The sequence below is a fragment of the Crocodylus porosus genome, unplaced genomic scaffold, assembly GCF_001723895.1.
Source record: "Crocodylus porosus isolate Cpor-Errol unplaced genomic scaffold, CroPor_comp1, whole genome shotgun sequence".
NCBI lineage: Eukaryota > Metazoa > Chordata > Crocodylia > Crocodylidae > Crocodylus > Crocodylus porosus.
In genome coordinates, this window is record NW_017728918.1 from 52,163,204 (window position 1) to 52,181,594 (window position 18,391).

General features: G+C 50.3%; 3 long non-coding RNA genes across 3 annotated transcripts in view; 2 read left to right on the top strand and 1 right to left on the bottom strand.

The window, feature by feature from the left end:
• Nucleotides 1–9,617, top strand: part of LOC109312217 — a 15,169-nt gene extending 5,552 nt beyond the window's left edge. Inside the window, exons 2-3 of the long non-coding RNA XR_002101748.1 lie at nucleotides 35–37; nucleotides 9,286–9,617. This is a non-coding gene — a long non-coding RNA (uncharacterized LOC109312217). The remainder of the gene's footprint in view (nucleotides 1–34; nucleotides 38–9,285) is intronic.
• On the bottom strand, nucleotides 5,211–11,651 carry LOC109312216. The gene is made up of 3 exons (XR_002101747.1): nucleotides 11,534–11,651; nucleotides 6,146–6,148; nucleotides 5,211–5,225 (listed from the first exon to the last, which is right to left on the bottom strand). It is a non-coding gene; the product is annotated as an uncharacterized LOC109312216 (long non-coding RNA).
• On the top strand, nucleotides 10,605–17,289 carry LOC109312218. Its single transcript, XR_002101749.1, has 3 exons — nucleotides 10,605–10,614; nucleotides 11,651–11,657; nucleotides 17,151–17,289. It is a non-coding gene; the product is annotated as an uncharacterized LOC109312218 (long non-coding RNA).
• The last annotated feature ends 1,102 nt before the right edge of the window (nucleotides 17,290–18,391 follow it).

Here is an 18,391-nt window from a genome sequence, read left to right on the forward strand (position 1 = left end):
CGTTTGACCCCAGTACTCTTTCCTGCCATGGCAGGGGGTCGGACTAGATGATCTACTCAGGTCCCTTCCGACCCTAGAAACTATGAAACTATGGAACTATAACTAGGTGTAAAATAGGAATAGCTAAGCTCAAAACACTTTACTGAATAAAGAAGGTATAAGAAAGCTTAAAGTAGATGTTGAAAAGTATGTCCATTACAGTTGTTTCTATAGCTTCTATAAAGCTGTCTAAAGCCTTGGTCACGTGTTCATTTCTTAAGCTAAGAATTTCACACGCTTTTCAGGCACTGCCCCTGGTGCCTTGCTCACTCGCTGCCATACATATGCTAATGTGAAAGAAGCTGCACCTCTTGTGCAATAATCTCAGGGAGCACCATGGAACTCAACCTCCTTCCCTCATACACTGCTGGGTACAAGCCTGCCCAGCTTTTGTGGCTGTGCTGCATCTGCCACAGCAAACACTTCCAAGGGGTGTGGAACTGCATTCTGGTGTGCAGTGAGCTTGCTTTTCACTTACAGCAGCAGCTGCCTCCAGAGTAGAGAGAGATGGAGCTTCTTCCCCTCCTCCATGTCCCTTCTCTGGTAGGCAGCATTTTGCCCAGTGAGCAAGATAATATTTTACCAATTTTACACACTACTGATGACCCTTTCACTAAAGGCAGTGGCAAAACTTCTGATTTCAATGGGCCTGGGATTTCAGGTGATGAATATGAAAGTCTCTGACAGCCTATAAAGGCCAGAACTCAGTATCCTTCTACAAGGGATAGGGTATCTTTAAGATAGCGTCAGTGTAATTATCTGAATTTCCCAATCTGTAAAACAAGTATAATAATATTTAATCTTCCTTGGAAGATATTTTAATCTTTTGAAGAAAGGAGAAATGAAGAAAATAATGAATTTTACTGTTACTGTTAGATCTAAAAAATGTTGAAAGTGACTATGGTAGATAAAGTCTATACAAAGCTTTTGTAAAAATCAGTTAATCATCCTGGCTATTTAAAAGAAATACTAACTCTCTAGTGAATTCACCAAGTCAAATCTCTTTCTCTATTTGTCTCAGAACTCATTCATATCTACCAAAATTAGGCTCCCATTATTCTTCTATTCTATGACAACATTGGAAGAAAATATTGTAGTGCTTGTACAAGGTGAACACCATTCCTGCTTGGTCAAAACAAAGGCAGAATACATGACAGGAAACAGGCACTGCTGGTGTTAGATAAATCACAACTCTGCTGAAGTTCTGGAAGAGGCTTATAGAAATATTCTTTATTGATTGCATTATGTACAGAGGAAATAAACAATGAAATGTTTCATTTTATTAGTTTAACAGGATTTCTGTTTTAAGAATTTAAGAATTGCAATCAATTGATTGATTTTTCTGTCTCCTCCTTTATTACTTCATCTTGATTACAAGTTGTGCGGAGATGTTGCTTCAGGATGGAAGTGCAGCCAAAGTGGCATTTTCTATATAATGGATTTTATTGATATATGCCATTCACTTTACCTAATCAATATTAATGTTACTTTTAAGAATGTCACTGAGTTCCCTTAAAACTGAATATGCTGTAGAGTGTTCCAAGCTTTAAGCAGCCGCTGTGCATGCTATAATAGAATTACTTTTATTCAAATTGCTATGCTTATTTATTAAAGGGCTGTGTACAACTAGGTACAAGATCATTCCACACAGGGCAGTGATGACAGCTAATATGGCCTAACATATGTCAATGCTGCAGTGGCAAATTCAATCGTGGGTGGCAATGCCCAGGTCAAAGAGGCTTTTACCCTAAATCACTTTGGGCAAGTTCCAAGAAAAGGAGCATAGACACCTAAAAAGGCCTTAGGAAGTGTTTAAACATTAAGATAAAAAATGCAACCCCTAAAATCCATGCTTAGTTGCTACCTAATCCAGGAGGATCCTAAGTTGTGTAAGTACCTCTCCAGGAACCTCTATTTCAACATTAAACATCTTCAGATACTTAAAGTTCTGTCTTTCTGCTTGACCAGAAACACCTCTGTTTTAAAAATACAATTTTTGCCAAAGCATGGAAGTCACAAAATAGGCATTTCTCTAAGTGTCTCACTTGGAAGACTCTATCTGCTGGTCATTCTCAGAATATATCGGACAGACACTGTGGGGAAGGAAGTCCTGGCTGATTATAATTCCTTTACCTTCATTGAAGGCCAAAATATGCAGTTAAATGTAGTTGTGGCCAAATCTGAGGAGTACTGCATGCCAAAAAACAAAAAAAAAAATGGTGAGAGACCATTGAAAGAAACACATTTTTTTACATCTCCACACAAACAACAAGACAGACTATAGATCAATATGCTACTAAACTGAAGAGACTAAGTACAGTGTTTTTGGCAACCTGACAGAATCTCTGTTTAGAGGTAGGATTATTTGTAGCGTTACAGACATTGCATTACAAGAAAAGCTACTGGGGCAGATTTGACTCTCTAGAAAACTAAAACCAAATGTGTAGGGCAGTAGAAACTGTGGGGGCCCAGGCTGCAGAGCTAAATGCACCAAAAGTGTTATTCATGCAGCAGGCATGAAAGAGTGTGGCCAGAAAAAGCTGTTTTACAGGCTGCTGTTCAGATGCCCCCCACAGGGTGGAATCGTCCATTGTCAAGGAGAAAGCTAAGAGAGAGCAAACAAGGTTCTATGGGTAAATTTGGTATCTTTTATTAGGATCAAGTCAAATAGATGGAAAAATTCTTCTTTGCAAGTTTTTGGGTGTAAGTACCTTTCGTCAGGCTGGAGAAGCACCTGCAGTTGGTCTGTGCTCCACCTGAATGGAATGAATAATGAAGAAGCCAAAGACAAACACATATATATGAAGTGTGAAAGGCAGCATGGTACCAAACATTCTGTTGCACTTGGAAAGCTCTGTTTAAATGGTTGCACAAGGCCTCAATTTGCTTGGTGCTTCAGATCCCCAAATGTAAAAATTCCAAGTGTACACAGCGCGCTTGCCGCAGCAGTGGGATAGGTACTTTCTTTCAAAATGGCCACCAACAGGGGTGTTTGCTCAGAGCTCTGAGAGCTTCTCCCTGTTTTGTGAGCTTTTCTCTTTCTCTTGCTTTGTTTTCCCTGCCCCAGATAGTCTGACTCCTTTCCCACCACAGCCCCCACACTTTTCATTACTTTTTCCTGCTTTTTTTCATGTTTTTCAGCTCTTTCTGCTGCAGAAATGCTCTCCCCTCCCTCCGGGTTTATTTTGTTCCCCACCCCACCCTTCCTGCTGCAGCTGCTCTGCTGCTTATTCCTTTCTCTTCTCCTCCCAGGCTTATTGCTCTCCTTTCTCCTCTCCTTTGGTGTTTGTTTTCCAGCTTCTTTGTTTCCTGCCAGCAGAGGGCTGCCCATCCCCCACCCCTCCAGTTCCTTGCTGGGTTAACCCCTTTTTTCCTGGAGTGGCTGAAGGCAGATCCCAGCAGTTCACTGTCGGAGCTTCTGCCCCTCTGAACCAGAGTCTTGGTCTTCAGCTTCATTCCCCTCCTTCTACTGGAGTGGAGGGGTGTGCTGCTGCTGTGGAGGCACTCATAGGCTGCAAGCATGTCCTCTATGCTGCCCCAGTGAGTTCAGTCCCCATCATGTTCCTCAGCTCCCTTGCTTTAGTACATAATGTTCTGGTAGCATGTGTGTATGTTGGATGGTGATGGCCACGGACCTCTTTGGAATGAACATCAGGCTCATCCCCTTGGACCAGGAGACAGCCTTTGATAGGGTTATCCCCAACTACCTTTTTTCAGACCCAACTAGAGGCCTTTGGCTTTAAACAAGTCTTCACCTCCACCCTCTGGGTCCTGTACTGAGATGTCTCCAATCTTTGGAAAGTGAATGACACACTCTGTGCTCCATTCCCAGCTTGCAAGAGCATCCACCACAGCTTTCCCCTTTTGGGAATGCTGTAGACTCTGGTCATTGAGCCCCTGTTTCATGTGCTGTGATGGCGCCTGACTGGCTTTGTACCTCCACTGACCTCTGGTTTGGATGGTAGCCCATTGGTTACGCTGATGGTGTATGCAGATGATGTGACCATTTTCTTTGAAACCCAGGATGATGTCCAGTCACTGGTGGAGTGTCAGCATGCTTATAAGCACACTTCCTCAGTTTGCATTAACTGGCCCAAAAGCAATGCCCTGCTTCTTGGTGTGCTGACCAATCATTTCCACCTGGACCTGCCTGGGGGTCTCACTTGGCAGCGCAAGGGTCTTAAAGCTCTGGGGGTGTTCCTTGGCCCATTAGTCTTCCCAGCCTGGAATTGGGAAGGCCTTAGCAAGGAGGTGGAGGCACGCCTATGGCTGTGGCACTGCTGTTTACCCAACCTCCCCTACCATGGGCAAGTCCTCGTTGTGAACAATTTGGCAGTCGCAACATTATGGCACCAATGTGCTGTGTTGGACCCCCCTGCCAGATTTACTTGAACAGATTCAAAGACTGCAGGTGGACTTTTCTGGAACGGATGCCATTGGCTCCCCTGAGCTGTTCTGTATCTACCTACAGCTGAGGAAGGCCAGGGCTTGGTTGACTTGGTGGGTAGAGTAGCTGTTTTCCATCTGTAGGCTCTCTAGGTACTCCTTTATTGTGAAGGCCACCTTCCCTAGCAGCGGCTGGCCTGTGTATTTCTGTGCTGGGTTCGGAACATTGGGTTTGACCGAGAACTCCTTCTCCTGGATCCTGACCTCCTGAATTGGGGCACCCTCCCACCCTTCTATTGCAGCCTGGCATGGGCCTGGCAGGCTGCCTTCTGCCTTCAACCATAGGCCAAATATCTGCAATTTCCAAAATTGCTGCAGGAGCCACTTGTCTACAACCCAGCCTTAGCCTTTCTGACTCTGTCACCCAGTCATGCACGATCTGGCTAAGCCACCTTCTTGATATGGCCCAATTGGACTGGCTGTTAGCTGAGGCTATGGCTGCCTGGTTGGGCATGCATTCGGTCCACTTTGCCTCCCATTTCTTGTGCGGCATGTGGGCCACCCTCCCAGTGGAGGCAGCAGTTACCATCAAGGATTACCTCTGAACATGGTGGGATATCCATGCCAGAGATATCTCTGGAGAGCCTTTTCCACCACTGCCCATTGTCCTGCCCTTGAATAATGATCTAGGCAGTGGGTCTGGTACTTTATTGACTCTTCCCATGCCTTCTGACAGCAATGCTGGGATTCACTTTGATGTGCTCCCTGGGAAAGACCTGTATGTATGGGTGGTATGTGTCCTCCATGCTCATGTCCTTGTCACTTGACCTGAAATGACGTGAAGGCGGAACCTACTGGCACCAGCGCTCAAACCAGCCTTGTGTGGCACATGCTTTATAAGCTACCCATTGCCAAATGGACTGGCAATATCCAGTGATGATTGCTGCATGGGATACTAGCCACTGGCACTCTCGTACACCACATGGACCCGACTGCATCTGCAGCCCATCCCTTTTGACACAGGGAGGTAGAAGATTTATTCCATGCCTTCCTTGGGTGCTCCCAGCTGCTTCCACTCTTTGCTGCCTTTGGTGCCTTGTTACAGGCATTAGACTTGGACCTCTCGTAGGCTATGTATTATTTCTCTTTCCTATACCGGGTGGTAAAGGTGGGTGTCATCAAGCTGGCCAACTTTCTGCTTGGTCAAGTCAAGATGACCACCCTCAAAAGTCACAGGAAGTAGCTCACTGGGCCAATTCTGATAATGCCCTGTGACTCTTTCAGTTCTTGGTCCAGGCATGCCTGACACTGGAATTTGAAAATGCAGTCCTCCAGAGGACAGTACCTACCTTTCAGGCATGGTGGACCATTCAGGGGGTGCGCTGCAGCATTGAGAGTATTTGTTTAGTCCTCATGCTGTGATGCTGTTGCGCCATCCTGGAGTACTGGCAGGGGTCTGAGCGGGCTGCTGTTGAACTAGCTGTTTTTGTTTTTTTAGACTGTGAGGGCAGGACTTGTGGGCCATAGCCTTAGGCTCTGTCTGTTGTACCTGGGCCCCTGCATGGGCAGTGTTTTTATTTTTTTTTCATTGGATTGTTACCCTTTTTTCCTTTAATAAACCTTTACAAAAAGTCAAAAATCTTTTCCTTCCTTCTGCTTTGGACGCACTGGACCAGGCTCTCTTGGAGCTAGCTGCATGGGGTGATCCTGAGCGTAAGACTGCCTGGCTTCCTATCACTTTTCTTTTCTGACTCCCACTTGTCTAAAGGTCTCTAGCTTCTGTTTATCTCACTTTCTGATTCTTTTCTTGCATTTTCTTGCATTTTTGTCCTTTTTCTCTCCTTTTCCCCCCCCCCCCGTACTTCCAGTTTCTTTGTCTGTGAGTTGCTTCTTTACAGCCTTCTTTCTTACTGTCCCTTTTCCCTTCTTTCTCTCTCTTCTTTTTCTGTTTGCTTGTAGAGGGAAGTTATCTTCCATTAGCTTGCCTTCCACAGGGTGCTCTTAATTACCCCTTCTTCCCCCACCCCTTTATTTTCTTCGCTGAATCAATCCCCAGCCATTTTTTTCCTCCACCCCTTTCCCCCCTCCCATGTAGAGTTTTGTGGCTGCTTTCCCAGACACTTATCTTTTTAGTTAGTATAAACTTTTTTTGTTGTCCTTGCTTAGTTATAGCTGGAAACTAACCCTGTTCTAACAGGAATGGCTGCTTCTACACCCAGCAGCTGGCATGAGGATGCCTCCCAGAATGTCACCATTACCCATGGTTTGAGGGTTCACACCCCTCCCTACATCAGGGTTGAGGTTTGCGTAGATGGCCTTGCTAGTCTCCTGGGACAGCGTAACATAAGTTACACAGGTCATGTCAACTCAGTCCTGATGATTTATCTGAGTGATTTCACCCTAGTTAACAGGGTGTGTGCAGAGGGCCTGGACATTGCGGGTGCACATTATTTTGTCACGCCCCTAGACACCCTAGCAGTGAGGGTGGTGATTTCTAATGTGCCCCTGCACGTGACCGATCAAGACCTGGCCAAGGTGCTGGAGCCCTATGGGGTTCTTATGAGTCCTTTTCGCTGATTGACAATAGGGAGTAAAAACCCCAAACTGAGGCAGGTCCTCTCTTCTCAAAAGTAGGTTTTTATGCTTCTCAGGGAGAGTCCATGGTTTCTGCCTCTGTCCTTGAGCCTGATGTTCAATGGGCAGAGGTTTGTGATCTATTTTTCTTTTGGGGAGACCACGTGCTTTCAGTGTGGTAGTTCTTCCCACCTAGCAGCTCAGTGCCCATGGGCGGAGATTGGCCAAAACATTAGCGACTACAGTGGTGCCGACGGATGGCACATCCACTTCTGGGATGCAGGCCCCACCCACCAAGGCAGGGAGCTTTTCCCGACCTCCTTCTACTCCTGTTCTGTCTGAGGGGGTTGGAGTTTCTGGTGTGAGAATGCTGTCCAGCTGAGGGTCTGGGACTAGGCCCTGATTCTCCCTTCCACTCATTCCACCCCTACCAGTACAGAGACACCACCAGGTGGAGAGGCTGATGCCTCCACTTCCTCCTGCCTGCCCTGACCTCGCCAGTTGAGGCTGGGGTGGTCAGTGACTGTGGCACAAAAGCCCATTCAGATGATGGGGCTCAGGCTTCCTGCCAGCTGCCTTCTAACACTGCTTTGTCTGAAGTGGCTGGCCCTGGGGAGGCAGCCTCACAGAAGAAAAAGAAGAACCAAGAGAAGAAAGTGAAAGGGACCACTCAGGACTTCCCAACCCCACTGAGGCCTTCCTCAGCTGGTCCTGGGGAGGTCCCTGCTGGAGAGCCTGGCCCTGCTCTGGCTGTCATATGAACAACCCTGTTGACCAGGGATGAGGGCAGCTTGGAGGTGGGGGAGGCAAAAACAGGGGTCATTAACTCCTCGCCTATTTCCCAGCTCTCGGAGACAGGTGGCAGAAAAACGTATGCACAATGTCTCTCTTCTGGAGGTCTGACCCAGGGGGCAGCAGAGAAGTCTGCTGACCTCTTGGTCACATCCCAGGTCACTGAATTAGATGAGGAGGCTAGTGAGATGGAAATCCAGCTTTCTGAGTGTCGCAAGCAGCCTCGAGAGTGGGATGGCCTCTCCCTCCCAAGGAGGTGGGGCTTGCTCTTCAAGAGCCAGAACTTGACCTAGACGGTTGGAGGTGGTTGATGGGTTTAGATATTGAGGGTGTAGATGCTGAGCTCCTAGCTAGTGTGCAACCTCACCGCTCATCTGTTGGAAATGTGCAGCCCATGGCAGACCCCCCGCCGGGTCGGTCTTGACTATGGGGGGCTCCTGACCTTTTTAAAACAGATGAAAGGACAGAAGAACATAGTGGGGCACATCACCCAATGGGGCACAGACCCTAAAGTTTTTATCAAGGCTGCCAGGGCTGCAGCCAAACTTATGCAGCAAGATCTGGGCACTAGGCAGATGGCTTATCATCTGGAGAAGCTCGCACAGCAGGTGAGAGATGAGCGAGGCCCAGCTGGGTCCCTGGAGTACAGTACGGCACGATAGGCCTTTTTTCAACCTGTCTCTGACTTTGCTCTGCTCTGGGGGGCTCACTCCTTACTTCGCTCTTCCTCTCCCATACCCACACCCATGGCAGCCACAACCATTGACACTTTTAACATCAATGGCTGTCAAGATCCGGTGAAATGGGAGGCTGTCCTGGAGTTCCTGCGCCAGAAGCGGCTGGCTGTCGCCTTCCTCCAGGAGACACATTCTTACAGGCTCAACCAGTTGGCTTGGCACGCTGCCTAGCAAGGCTATTTGTTCTTGAGTCATGGCACCAACCTTAGTGCCAGGGTCGCGACTCTTCTATCATCACAACTACAGCATGACACAGTGGTGGCACAGGAGATTGTCCCCAGCTGCCTGTTGATGGTCCATGTCAGACTAGCACAACACCATCTGCTACTTGTCAATGTCTATGCACCTACTGATGGCCAGGAGAGGGTCACTTTCTTTGAGACCTTGGCCGCCCTTTTGCACAACATTAGTGAGGATGATGACCTGCTTCTTGTAAGTGGGGACTTTAATTGTACCATTGATACCCCGCTTGATCGTACGGGGCCTGAGCCTCACCTGCCCTCAGCCCTCAAGCTGCAGTCTGTCTTGGTGACTGCAGGCCTCGTTGACATTTGGTGAGCCCTGCACCCCGATGTGTGCCAGTACACCTTGGCCAGGATGAGTTCCGGGGGTCTCACTATGGCCTGCCTTGACTGCATTTATGTCACCAGACACCACCTGCCACTCCTATGCAGCGGCTGCATCATTCCCTTGGGCCTGTCAGATCATGGCCTGGCTAGCTGTGAATTGAGCCTGTCAGGGAGAACCTGCGTGCAAGCACCTTATTGGTGTTTCAACGTCAGCCTGCTTCAAGACTCTTACTTCTGGGACTGATTTGCCAATTTTTGGTGGGGCTGGGAGGCCACAAGACTGAATTACTCCTCCTGGAAGCTACAGTGGGAAGTAGGCAAGGTACAGATCCGGGCTTTTTGCCAGCAGTACACTCAGCTGGCCACAAATGAACTGCACCGCCATATCAGAGAGCTGGAGGAAGATGTGGTAGAGCTCAAGGCTGCCCTGCTGGCTGCCGGCAGTGATGCAGTGCTGTGCAAGAGCCTCCAGTTCCATAGGAAGAGCCTGCGTGACTTGGCAGAGAGTGTGGCCCATAGAGTGAGGATCCACGCCTGCTGCCAAGAGCTGGGCAAAACAGATGCCCGGACCAGCTTCTTTTTCAACCTGGAGCAATGGTGGGCAGCAAGCAGTCTTAGAACACCTCAAGACCTCTGAGGGCCAGGTAATCACTGACCCAGGTGAAGTACGTGAGAATGCTGTTGCTTTCTATTGTGACCTGTTTGCAGCTGAGCCGTCCTGCCCTGAGGCCATACGGGAACTCCATGCGGGCTTGCCATGCCTTGGTGCCCTGGAGGCCAGTGAGCTTGAGCAGGAATTGTCTCTGGTGGAGCTAACAGCATCTGCAGCTGGCCTCACCTCCGGCAAAGCCCCAGGCGTCAGGTTACTTGCTGAGTTCTACAAGACTTTCTGGCCTCTTCTCAGCCCCTGCCTCCTGCATGTTTTCCAGGAGAGTCTTGCTGAGAAGGTCTTGCCGATCAGTTGCCGCCGTGCAGTGCTCGCGCTGCTGCCCAAGAAAGGAGACCTTGGCTGCATTAAGAACTGGTGGCCAGTCTCCCTGCTGTGCATGGATTACAAGATTCTGGCCAAAGCGCTGGCCGCTCGCCTCCACACTGCCATGGCCTCCATCACTGGGCCTGAGCAGACCTACTGTATGCCGGGCAGAACCATCCAAGACAACTTGTTTCTGCTACACAACCAACTTATAGCCAGTGAACTCTTTGGCCTAGACATTGGCCTTATCTCTCTGGATCAGGAGAAAGCCTTTGACTGGGTGGACCACGTCTACCTCTCTCAGACCCTGGAGGCCTTTGACTTTGGGCCTCTTTTCACCGGGGCCCTACGGGTCTTGTATCAAGACACTTCCAGCCTGCTCAAGGTGAATGGGTTGCTCTGTGCCCCTTCCCCTGCACACAGAGGCATCCGTCAGGGCTGCCCCCTCTCGGTCATGCTCTATACCCTGGCCATTGAGCCACTCCTGCATGCACTGTGGCGCTGCCTGAGCGGAGTGGCCTTGCCACCAGCCGTGGCCCTGTCCGTTGCCCCTCCATTTGCAGACAACATGACCATCTTCCGTAACACCCAGGAAGACGTGGAGGCCCTGACAGCCTGCCAGTGAGCCTACGAACACGGTCCTTTGGCCCATATCAACTGTTGCTTGTTGGCCCATAACCCTGTTGCTTGGTGAGTGGATCACCATGACCCCCCTGCACCTGGCACCGTGAGGGCCTTAAGATCCTGGGCGTGTTCCAGGGGCCATCGACCTTTATGGTGCGCAACTGGGACAGACTCGAGGAAGGAGTGGAAGTCCACCTACAAAGGTGGCACTCTGCAGAGGGTGGGGGCCCTCAGCTTCGACTGGGAGCTCTTCCTGTTGGACCTTATGCTTTTGAACTGGGCAGTGCTTCTGGCTTTTTACCGTGGTGTGGTACGAGCCTGGCAAACCACTTTCCACCTCCAGGCCTAGGCCTGTCACCTGCAGTTCCTGCAGTGGCTGTGGGAACCCCTGGTACACAACCCAGCTCTGAGGCACCCAGTGCCAAGCCTGGCCTCTGCTAGTCTCAGGGCCATTCTCATTGAGGCACATGTTTCTCCACCTGAGTCATCTCCTTGACCCCGCTTGGTCAGCCTGGCTCTCTCCTGAGGCCTTGATCATCCAGCTGGTCATGCGCTCTGTCTGCAGCATGGGTTGTTTCCTGTGTGACATCTGGGCTGCCCTCCCATTGGAGGCAGCAGCCACCCTGGACGACCATCTCTGGGCAGGCCAGGTCCCCTGCACTAAGGATGCCCTGAGTGAGGTTTTTTCTGCTTTACCAGTCACCCTGGCCATAGCCAGCGAGCTGGCCAGTGGCCCTGGCACCTTGCTGATGCTCCCTGTGCCTCATGACAGTGACATGGGTTACCCTTTTGCTTTTCTGTCGCATAGAAGTTTATATGCCTCGGTGGATCATCTCCACCATGCCCAAGTGCTGGCGGGCCACCCCGATACACCGTGGTGAAGGCGCCTGGGGCCGCCAGTTTCCCCACCAGCCCACCCGGCATGGCGCACTTTGTATAAGCCACCAACCACCAAGAAGACTGGTGACAAGCAGTGGCGGTTGGTACATGGCACCCTAGCCACTGGCACGTTTGCGTCCCATGTTGACCCAGCTGCCTCGACAGCCAGTCCCTTCTGCCCAGGGGGTGTTGAGGAGACCCTCTTTCGTGCCTCCCTTGACCGTCCCTGCCTGCAGCTGCTCTTTGTCACCCTCGGGCCGCTGCTTCAGGCACTGGGCAGGAGCTTTTTGGAGACCACCTACGTGTGCTCCTACCCATACCAGGCAGCTGAGAAGGGCCCCTTCTGCCTGGCCAACTTTTTCCTGGGTCAGGCCAAGTTGGCTGTCCTCAAGAACTGCTGAAACCGGCTTGCCGGGACCGGCTCAGATGATGCCCTGCGGCTTTTTCACCTCCGTTGGAGTTTGAGCATTCTGTTATCCAGCAGGCGGTGCCCGCCTTCAAGACACACTGGGCCCTTGAGGGAGCACTGTGCCATGTGAAGGACGGCCGTCTCAAATACAAGCTCTGATGTCATGACCGGTCTGGGCGACCAGGCTGGTTCGGTGTCGGACTACGACTTCCAGCTAATGCCGCCTCCTGGGCCCTCACCAGGCTGTTTTTTTGCTTTCTTTTTGTGTGGGAAGTTGAAGGTTTTTTTATGTGTATAATTGGATGGAGCAGGGTATGAATTGTTTATCTATAGTTATGACCATGTGGTCGGCACTCCGACCACATAACTAGTATGATGACACAACGTGAGATGTAGCGAAGGTGTCTGTTACGGTGTGATGTGTTGAATGCAATGTTATGGTATTCTTGGTTTGATAGTAATTTGTTTTTTTGCTTTGTAAGCGGTCACCCTTTTTGTATCCGTGAACCCCTGAATAAAGTAATTAAAAAGTCAAAGTCTTTCTTACTGTCTCTTTTCCTTCCTTTCTTTCTTTTCTGTTTGTTTGTTGTGGGGAGTTATCTTTTCCATTAGCTTGCCTTCTGAGGAATGCTCTTAATTACCCCTTCTTCCCCCCCTTTTTTAAAATTTTTTTTCGCTGTTTCAACCCCCTCACACCCTCCCATTTTTTTTTCTCCTCCACCTCTTTTCCCCTCCCATCTAGAATTTTGTGGGCGCATTCCCAGACACTTATCTTTTTAGTTAGTATAAACTTTTTTTTTGGTTTTCTTTTGCTTAGTTATAGCCTGAAATTAACCCTGTTCTATCAGAAATGGCTGCTCCTACAACCAGCAGCTGGCATGAGGATGCCTCTCAGAACCTCCCCATTAGCCATGGTTTCAGGGTTCACACCCCTCCCTACATCAGGATTGAGCTCTGCGTAGATGGTCTTGCTAGTCTCTTGGGACAGTGTAACATACATTACACAGGTCGTGTCAACACAGTCCCAATGTTTTACCTGAGCGATTTCACCCTAGTTAACGGGGTGTGCGCAGAGGGCCTACACATTGTGGGCGCACATTATTTTGTCATGCCCTGAGACACTCCAGCAATGAGGGTGGTGATTTCTAACATGCCCCCACATGTGACAGATCAGGAGCTGGCCAAGGAACTCAAGCCCTATTGGGGTTCTTATGAGTCCCTTTCACCAACTGACAATAGGGAGTAAAAACCCCAAACTGAGGCATGTCCTCTCTTCATGAAGGCAGGTTTTCATGCTTCTCAGGGAGGGTCCATGGTCTCTGCCTCAGTCCTTGAGCCTCATGTCCAATGGGCGGAGGATTGTGAGATGGAAATCCAGCTTTCTGAGTGTCACAAATGACCTTGAGAGTGGGATGACTTCTCTTCCCCCAAGAAGGTGGGGATTGCTCTTTGAGAGCCAGACCTTGACCTGGATGATCAGAGGAGGTTAATGGATTTTAATATTGAGGGTGTAGATGCTGAGCTCCCAAGTAGGGTGCAGCTTCGCTGTGCATCTGTAGGAAATGTGCAGCCCATGTTGGCAGACCCCCCTGGGTTGGTCCCAACTATGGGTGGCTCCTGAGCTTTGAAACAGGCTAAGGGACAAAAGAACATAGCAGGGAGCATCACTCAATGGTACACAGATCCTAAAGTTTTTATCAAGGCTGCTAGAGCTGTGACCAAACTTATGATACAAGATCTAGGTACTCGGCAGATGGCTTATCATCTGGAGAAGCTCGCGCAGCAGGTGAGAGATGAATGGGGCCTGGGTCCCTGGAGTAGGGCATGATAGTCCTTTTCCTACCTGTCTCTGTTTTGGCTCTGCTCTGGGGGGCTCACTCCTTACCTCACTCTTCCTCTCCCATACCTACACCCATGGGAGCCACAACCATTGGTACTTTTAACATCAATGGCTGTTGAGATCCGGTGAAATGGGAGGCTGTCCTGGAGCTCCTGTACCAGAAGCAGCTGGCTGTTGCCTTCCTTCAGGAGACACATTCTGACAGGCTCAACCAGTCGGCTTGGCATGCTGCCTGGCAAGGCCAGTTGTTCTTGAGTGATGGCACCAAACTTAGCACCAGGGTTGCGACTCTCCTATCGTCACAACTACACCATGGCATGGTAGCGGCACAGGAGATTGTCCCCAACCACCTGCTGACTGTCCGCATCACCCCAGCACAACATCACCTGCTACATGTCAATGTTTATGCACCTACTGTTGGCCCATATCAACTGGGCCAAGAGTGATACCCTGTTGCTTGGTGTGTGGTTCACCGTGACCCCCCCCGGATTTGCCAGGAGGCTTCACCTGGTGCTGTGAGGGCCTTAAGGTCCTGGGCATGTTCCTAGGGCCATCGACCTTCATGGCGCACAACTGGGACAGACTCGAGGAAGGAGTGGAGGCCCGCCTATAAAGGTAGCACTGGTGCCTACCAGCCTCTCCTACCATGGACATATCCTCATCATGAACAACCTTGCAGCGGTGACCTTGTGGCACCAGTGCACTGTATTCGATCGCCACAGGGCCTACTCGAGAGACTCCAGTGCCTCTTCATTGATTTTTTTTCTGGGATGGGTGCCACTGACTCCCACGAGTTGTCCTTTACCTACCTGTAGCTGAGGGGGCTAGAGTTTAGTTGACCTTGTGAGCAAGGTGGTCTCATTCTGCCTGCAGGTTCTTCAATGACTTCTGTACAGCAAGGAGCACCTACCTTGGCAACAACTGCCATACTGGTTTCTGCAAAGGTTAGGGGCCCTCAGCTTTGACAGGGAGCTCTTCCTGTTAGACCTCATGTTTTTGAACTGGGCAGTACTTCCAGCTTTCTACAGTGGCATGGTACGAGTCTGACAAACCACTTTCCACTTCTAGCCCCAGGCCCATCACCTGCAGTTCCTGCAGTTGCTGAGGGAACCCCTGGTGCACAACCCAGCTCTAAGGCACCCCGTGCTGAGCCTGACCTCTGCCAGTCTCACAGCCATTCTCATCCAGGTGCATGTTCTCTGCCTTAGCCATCTCCTTGACACCGCTTGGTCAGCCTGGCTTTCACCCGCAGCCTTGACCACCCAGCTCTGCATGGACTCCGTCTGCAGTGTGGGTCATCTCCTGTGTGACATCCAGGCTGCTCTTCCATTGGAGGCAAAAGCCACCCTGGATGACCATCTCCGGGCAGGTCAGGTCCCCTGTACTGTGGATGTCCCGAGTGCAGTTTTTACTGCATTACCAGTCACCCAGGCCATGCCAGTGAGCTGGCACCCTGTTGACGCTCCCTGTGCCTCCTGACAGTGACATGGGTTGCCCCTTTGCTTTACTGTTGCTTTGAAGCCTATATGCCTGGGTGGTTCATGTCCTCCATGCCCAAGTGCTAGCGGGCCGACCCGATACACCATGGCAATGGTGCCTGGGGCTGCCAGATTCCCCACCAGCCCACCCAGTGTGGCACACATTGTATAAGCAGCTAACTGCCAAGAAGATTGGCAACCTGCAGTGATGGTTGCTGCACGGCATCCTAGCCACTGGCATGTTTGCGTCCCACTTTGACCCAGCTGCCTCGACGGCCTGTCCCTTCTGCCCAGGAGGTGTTGAGGAGACCCTGTTTCATACCTTCCTTAACTGTCCCTGCCTGCAGCTGCTCTTTGTCACCCTCAAGCTGCTGCTGTGAGTGCTGGGCGGGAGCTTCTTGGAGACCACCTACGTGTGCTTCTACCCATACCGGGCAGCTGAGAAGGGGCCTGTCTGCCTGGCCAACTTTTTACTGGGTCAGGCCAAACTGGCTGTCCTCAAGAGCCACTGAAACCAGCTTGCCGGGACCGGCTCAGATGATGCCCTGCGGCTTTTCCATCTCCAGGTGCAGGCACACCTCTCGCTGAAGTTTGAGTATGCTGTGCTCCGGTGGGCAGTGCCCGCCTTTGAGACACTGGAACTTTGAGGGAGTACTGTGCCATGTAGAGGACAGCTGTCTCAAATACATGCTCTGATGTCATGACCGGTCTGGGTGACCGGGCTGGCTTGATGTCAGACTATGACTTTCAGCTCATGCCACGTTCTGGGCCCTCACCAGGCTGCTTTTTTGCTTTCTTTGTGTGGGAAGTTGACAGGCTTGCCACATGTATGATTGGAGTAGAGCAGGGTACAAATTGCTTATTTATAGTTATGACTGTGTGGCTGACACTCCGACTACATAACTAGCATGAAAGACATGACATGGAATGCAGCGAAGGTGTCTGTCATGGCGTGATGTGATGAATGCACTAACGTGGTGTTCTTGATTTGATACTAATTTGTTTGTCTTTTTGCTTTGTAAGCAGCTACCCTTTTTGTATCCCTGAACCCCTGAATAAAGTAGTAAAAAGTCAAAAGTCCTTCCCTCCTAAATAGCCACCAACAGGAGTGTTTGCTCAGATCTCTGAGAGATCCTCCCTGTTTTGTGAGTTTTTATCCTTCTCTTGCTTTGTTTTCCCTCCCCCAAACAGCCTGACCCATTTTCTACTGCAGCCCCCCACCTTTCATTACTTTTTCCTGCCTCTTTTCACCTTTTCTAAGCCCCTTCTCCTGCAGTAACCTGATCCCTCTCCCCTCCCCCTCTCTCAGGGTTTATTTTGTTTCTTCCCTATCTCACTGTAGCTACTTGGCTGCAATTCTTTTCCCTTCTCCTAGGAATATTGCTCACCTTTCTCCCCTCCTCTGGTGTTTGTTTGTTTTACAACTTCTTTGTTCCCTGCCAGCAGAGGGATGCCTATCCCTCTGATTCCTTGCACTGTTAACCTCTTTTTGCTAGAATGGTTGAAGGCAGCTTCCAGCGGTTCCCTGATGGGGTTTCTGCCCCTCTGGACTGGAGTCCTAGTGTCTGACTTCACACCCCTGCCTCCATTGGAGTGGAGGAGTGTGCTGCAGCTGTGGTGATGCTGGTAGGATGCAATAATATCCTTTATGCTGCCCAGCTATCATTTTCCTCAGCTCCCCTGCTTTGATGCTTGAGGTTGTGGTAGTAGGTGTGTCTGTTGGGGGTGATTTTTGCCTTGCAACACCTTTAGACACACTGACCATTCATGTGGTAGCCTTCAATGTCACCTCTATTTCTCTTGGATGACAAGCTGACCAGCTACCTGGGCCCTTATGGCATGGTGACGAGCAGCAAGATCCCTGAGCTCTGGCATTCTGTGTCCTTTAAACAGCAGATGTTCATGCTTCTTGACAGGGAGGGTCAGGAGTTCCCCCACTCCTTGTCCTTCCTGATTGACAGGCAGTGGTACGAGGCCTACCTCACCACTGGGGACACCTCATGCTTTCTCTTTGGTAGCAGGTCCCATCTGGATACCCAGTGCCTGAAGAAGTCTACTGCAGTGGAACCACCTGCAGCTGTGCCCGATGGTAGCATGTCCACCTCTGGTGTGGAAGCCCCACTGGGTGGTTTGGATGGGCCTTCCTTCTCATTTGCCCTGCACTTTGTCAGAGTCAGCTGGCTCTGCAGTGGTGAACTCAGGGGCCCCACTTTACTCCCCCCTTTGGAGGGGTTTTGGCTCCTCCTGCTGGGAAGGGCAAGTCCCAGAGACAAAAGGTGTCTTTTAAAAAGGCCCTCAAGACCTCCCCACCACTTCAAGGGGAGCTGAGGTTACTGAGTGGAATCTTCCACTCTCTGCCTGCCTCCTTGGCTCCCTCCCCAGGGCCTATAGTGGTTGGGGATGACCTGGGGCTAATTGCCACTCATCCTGAATGAGGTGGTGGCAGCATATAGTAACAGTGGCCCTTGGCGCCTTGCTTGCGGCACTAGTCTTGGACCTCCGAGACATTGCCTATTTGTTTTCCTTTACATGCCACGCAGATGTGACAGGTACATTTGCTTGGCCAACTTTGTGTTTGGTTAGGCCAAGAAAGGCACCCTGCAGAGCTAAAGGAGTTGGTTCTCTGAAGCCAGTATGGATGCTGCCCTGTGACTCTTCTGGTTTTTGGTCCAGACATATCTGTCACTCCAATTCTCACATGCAGCTTTCCAATGGGCAGTACCCATCTTCCAGGCACAGTGGGGTCTTTGGCGGGGGGGTGCTCTGTGGTGCTGAGGGTGCGTGTTTGACCCTCCAGCTATGATACTGCCCCCCCCATGATCCCTTCTGGGGTACCAGTATGGGCCCTAGTGGATTGCTGTGCAACTGGATTGGGTTTTTTTGAGTGGGGTGGTTGCCTGAGAGGGCAGGCTTTGTAGCCTAGTTCCAGGCTCTATCCTTTGCACCTGGGCCCCAGTGTGGGCTGTCCTTTGTTTTTTTGCTGTATTGTTCCCCATTTCCCCTAATAAATGCTTATAAAAAGTCTTTCTTTGTTTCTTTCTTTTCTTCTTTCTTTCTTTCTTGATAAATTAAGCAAAATTTATGACAGTGG